The sequence below is a fragment of the Diadema setosum genome, chromosome 16 (genome assembly GCF_964275005.1).
Source record: "Diadema setosum chromosome 16, eeDiaSeto1, whole genome shotgun sequence".
Taxonomy (NCBI): domain Eukaryota; kingdom Metazoa; phylum Echinodermata; class Echinoidea; order Diadematoida; family Diadematidae; genus Diadema; species Diadema setosum.
Genome location: NC_092700.1, coordinates 5,970,427 through 5,976,482, shown reverse-complemented (window position 1 = coordinate 5,976,482; position 6,056 = coordinate 5,970,427).

Genomic DNA, 6,056 nt, shown 5'->3' with positions numbered 1-6,056 from the left:
CAAATAATGTCATAGAGATTTAAGACATAGTGAATGTTCTGTCAGCCTCTATTAATGCTAATTAATGTAATGCAATTTGATTCATTACAATGCTACCAACACTTGCTGCAGTAACAGAATGTCTCGTGAGGAAAAAAAAACACAACAAGCAAACAAACAACAACAATAATGCACTACCAGAATATGACATACATGTAGTATGAAACTACTAATGTGATAAAAACCTGAAATAATATGAAGAGGATATACAACTGTGATGCTCTATTCAGGCAGAATAAAATGAAATGTACTGCGTCTTCTTGTTTAAACTCTGGCTAAGAACAATCTATGAACTTGCACAACAAGCTGATAATTGCAAAGATGCACTGAAGAGCTAATGTGGTTAAATCCAGATAAAGCGGTAGTCTTCTTCAGATCAAAGTTAAACGCAGCATGCAACGTGCATTCCTAACAAAGCTGGGCAGTTTAATAATGAACACATACTGCATACCAAGTAACATCTTCTGTTCACTTGGCGATGGTTTTTCATAAACTTATTGAAGTTTTCGACAATTCAAGTCAAATTTTTGCTTAATCGTGAATCACTGAATTCCAGAAAATATTTCTCTCATTAACAGCTTGCCAATTTTGCTTCTTACACATTTCTTTTGCTGTTGTTGTTACTGTGATGCAATGTCCATGCTAAAAAAAAATTGAGCAGTGGCAGTACATGTATTACTGTGCTACTGGTAACACATATTGCACCATTTTGGTAGTACATTTGTAGCACCTGCTGATGTCCTTGTTTTTACATGTTTAATCTAACAACAGGAATCCACTGCAAAGGGAAAGATGGAGCACCGACTTCATATCAAATTGTTGTGTACACACAGACGTGATGCTCACAGAGCAGAACACTGCAAGCGAATTATGATTTTGGTGAAGAAAGATCAAGAATTCTATCAGAAAAGACGAAAGAAAATGCATATTGTGTATGGCACAATGCAGTTAACTCTGCTTAAATTTGACTTTGCCCCATCTTGAGCTTGTTTGTTTTTCTTTTTTTCTTCTTCTTTAATTTACCTGGTGCAGTAACTCAGACAGTTTCCTCTCAAATCTAGGCTTGGATAACTATTTTCTTCACAATAAGACAGAGATCAAATTAGGACCTCACACTGCTACATTAACATTTTTTTTCTCTCCCTGGACTAACAATTTCTGAACCACAGATGATCCTGCAAGATCTTGCAGTTGAATGAAGGTTGACATGCATTTGTGAAATGGATTTTACATTTCTACATAGCTGCATACAACTGACTTTGGCCATTCTGAGATTTATATAAAGACTTTTGTATGCTGACTTCATGAAATGGACCCCTGGACCACCCTGGTATCTTATCAATGACAGTCAGAGTTAGATTGCATAAGAGAATAGATGTCTACAAGAAAAATAAACTGTATGTACAGTTGAATATGAGAGAAATATCTGTCAAAACTCAATCTGTGTAATGTCCTGAAGATACAATCATAAAGATGGAATGGGTTCGTAGTAAAATGCTCATACAGAACTTCTTTGAAAATTTTCCATTGATGCAGTGAATAATATCATGATAATTTTTCTTCATCAGCTGCAACTATCATGCTACATGAACATTGGCAGATGCTGTGAGTCTTCAAAATACATATAGAATATTATATTCACTACACTAAGTACTGAATTACTGGGATGGAATACACAATTATTTCAAGATAAACGAATACATTGCCATTTCAGTACCACAACACAACCACAAACTTATTTATCACACTATGCACATTAAGAAAAATTGATTGTTTACCACTAAATAGCAAATATGCACCACAATGCTAATGAATACACTGTCTACTTAAGTTGAAGCACACAACTGCCTTGCACACAAAAAAGCACAAGATTCAGAAATAAAATACAAATCTAACATTAAAAAAGCAACACCTTGCACTTGAGAGTAAATTACCTTGATGTTCTGATAGGAATATTATAACTCTCATTCAAGACTGTTTATAGATGGAGACCAGATAATGGAATGATTGTCCTTCACAAAGGATTTCAACTAGGAATAATGCCTCCGGCAGAGGCATAAAAAAGTGCTAACTGCCTGTAGCAAACATTGATATGACAGCAAACTTTCCTTTAAAGGGATGGTACGGTATTGGTGGAGATGAGAATTGGGCTTTTAATTTTTTGCGAGATACCAAGAAAGCACTTATGATATAGTACAGAGCCAAAGTTTACTTGATGAAAATCGGGTTTGGAATGACTGAAACATCCAAAAACAAAGTAAAACAAAACGATCGTAATAAAGTGTGGGTCCCACACTTTATCAGAATAGTTCATTTTTTGATATCTCAGCCATTTCAAAACCGATTCTCATCATATAAACGTTAAATTCCTCATAGAATTAAATGCTCTTTCATATTTCATAGGAGGTTTCTCATTATCTCATGCACCAAAAAATAATAGAAACCTGAAATTAGGTCTCAACCAAAACTGTATCCTCCCTTTAAGCTTTAAAACCACTCTCAACTGAACAAACTAAAAGCAGAATGCTGAAAACATCATAGAGGACTACATAACATGGCAAGAAGACAGTAAATCAGAATTTCACAGAAGATGTTTGCTTATATAACCAAAGTCCCACTTACTATATGCAGAGCAGTACTCCTGTTGTACTCTTAAATTTCATAACAATATTTGGCATTTGCTTGCAGCTACAATGCCAGTCTGCAGAACTTGTCCTAAATTGAACACTGCATACACTGATGGTAGGGCTTGTTTCTTGCACAACATCCACACCAACAATAGAACAGAAATAAGTTTTTTGGTATTCTCATAGGCAGGGCAGATGCATACAATCTACACTAATAATCTCCAAGAGCACATATTTTGTGTTACATGAAAGTGACATCAATCTTGTTCTGCACAAAAATATCTGAAAGCGGCAGTCAGTGTACAATGTAGATATGCGTTGCACAATTTTACCACGTAATTTTGTCCCCATTGTGATGTCACAATGTGATAAACCACTATATAATTCATTATGTACAAATATGATGTTATCACTATCATTTCTCTCCATATCAATCATTTGTTGAAAATAGTCTCCCTCTTTGACCTATGGAGCAACCACTGATCTCTATAGATAGTATCTAGATATGTCATTGGCCACTTGCTTTGAAACGTGCGTGTCGCCATCTTACCACATATATAGCCCATAAACTTGTGTACTGAGCTCAAAATATTATTTGACCTTGGTGACAATTTCTGTAGGAAAATGTGAGCATGACCTAATAGAGTAAACATGGAGGCATGGCAACTTTAATTGTCTGTATAGCGTGAATGGGCCAATGAGATGTCCATAATAATACTCTCTATAGAGATCAGTGGGAGCAACCGACAAAGTGGAGCACGCCCTCTAAAGAGTTAGGACATCACAGGTTGTGAAATAAAAGTGGCTGCATCACTCTCCAGCTACTACTCTACAGCCTCTCTGTGCAGTGCAGTGTATAATGTTAAGGACACAAATATAACAAAAGAAAATGAAATGTCCGAACCGACAGCTACGACAAAGTACAGAAATAACTTGGTGAAATAATAAAAGAAGAATATCGGGAAACTCTAAATTCTGTTTTCACAATCATAAGACGGAATGAAACATCACACGAGAAATGTATCTTGGAACCAGAACCGGAAGATATTTAAAGAGTAACTCCATTTTAACTAGTATCTGTGTTTGTACTCACCATACTTCAGCACATTGTTAATCATAGTATTTCAATTACAGCATCTAGAGCACCGAGGAAATTTGTGCAGTCCACTAAATAAATAAGATTAACGTGTTACCAGTTTTACTTTAATTTTGTTTAAACACTACTGTGGCTAAAACAAATATCAAGCAACATGTCAAAGGACATCCAAAGACCTAAAAAGAATAAAAATCAGGTTTGAAAGTTTCCTGCTTCCCAGAGAAAATACACTGGCCTATATACTATGTGACAGCATTGATAGACATGCTACTCAAAGGGGATGACCACAGGAATAGAAACATACTGCACATATTCATACTGGAACTTGGTCCACTGCCCCCCCACGGAAAAAAGCAGTAACTGACATTTTTATGAATGTTTACTTTTTTGCAAAAATGAATAGTTTACCCAATGCTCTCCAATGTTAATAGGTCAGCTTTGCAAAAAAAAACAAAAAAAAAATGAAAGTGACCAAAAATGCAATTTTTCACTTTTGCAAAAAGCAGTAACTGCATCCAGTTGATTCAATTTTGCAAGTTTCCCCACGGAAGAAAGCAGTAACTAACAAAGCCCACGGAAGAAAGCAGTAACTGACAATTTAGTCTAATCATTCAGACTCTGTATAGTCCTTCCTGTATATTTTTTTCCCTAATACCATTTATTTTTTTCTACTATTTTTTTTTAAACAATGTAAACAGCAGTTTCTTCCATAATTTAGGGGAGTAGATATAAAAAGATTGTTTCACCAGTAACTTGACTCTGCCCGCATGGAATCATATGAAAAGTTGTAGAAAAAGCTTCTTTCTGGAGACTAGCAAACCTGACAGACTCAGCGCGCTCAGAGTGCAGAATACGCGTGCAGCTAGCTGCATGCGCATAAATTCTGCAGCATACAGTACATGCACTAGCTAAACATTGCACATCACAGTCATCACTTGCACAGTATTGCAGGTCTGGTACAGTCTGAGTGATCATGCCAGTGCTAACCATGCTGTCACACAGTTTCTGCGGTCCAGGCATGCCTGTAAATCTATCATGAATTGCAGAGGAAAAGTCATGGTAGCCATGGCTTTGGCCAGAACCAGAAAATCTAGGTGAGCTGAAAATATATTGAATATTGAAATTATGAGCACTAGTATTAATACACTAACGTTAGATGTAGGCCCTAAAGTTAAGTCTACCAGATCTAACGTTATAGAGTAACGTTAGATCTAGAGTCTAATCTATTGTTAACTGTTTAGTGTTAGACAAAATGTCAGTAGGCCCTAGGCCTAATCTAACGTAATAGATCTAGGTCTAGCACTAACATTGGGCATAGATCTGTAGTCTAGCTTAAGTGTAACGTCAGAGTTCGACTAGGATCTAAGAGTGAAGACGAAGAGACTTGACTTTATTGTCTAGTCCAGGGTCATGTGTCAGGGGCAAGGCCGGGCACTTCAAAGTTCAATTAGGGTAGGCCTAGGCCTACATGTACCTTATTTTTACACAGAATGCCATTCAATCGACAAGACCTAGTCTAGGTCTAGCGTTAGGTCCTAGATCTTATAGATCTAGACTAACCAGAAAGTAGAAGAACTTTATAACCTGGTGGTGGTAACAATTCTCCTCCTATGGTCATGTGACATGTGCAGTTACTGCTTTTTTCCATGGGGAAAACAGCAGACTCCTGGCCATCTGCAGTTACTGCTTTTTTCCGTGGGGAAACTACCCAGAATCAAGGGTGAGCCACTGCAGTAACTGCATTTTTCTAAATAATATTTAAAAAATAACGGAAACATAATTTTTTCCTAGGTATTGTTAGACAACTAGGTATGGTGCATAATCATACCACAAAATTATTTTTGAATGTTTCTGTGTTTTTAAAGAATCTGCAAAAAACACAAAATCGCATTTATCTCAGCTCAGCAGCTATGCAGTTACTGCTTTCTTCCGTAGGGGGGGGGGGGGGGGGGGCAGTATTGTACCGGAAGCTACATACATGTAGAATACCAGAATATAATCTACAGTGTACTTCCTGTATTTGAAAAACTCAAGTAAATAATAGTAATTTTGGCCTGCTGCCCTTAAAAAATTGATGCCATAAGATTATTTCATAAATATTGCATCCATCCAAGACGAAAGTTAGTCAGATTGCATTGGTGACTAGTACTCCTAGCAAATAGTAGTGGCTTAACCGTCTGTGTGCTAGAGTACGGATTGGCACAGGAACCCCCTTAGTGTTTTTACACACTGCCCAAAGTCCCCAACACAGAATGGGCTAAGAATATGTGCCGAGATGCAATTGTGACCTTGAT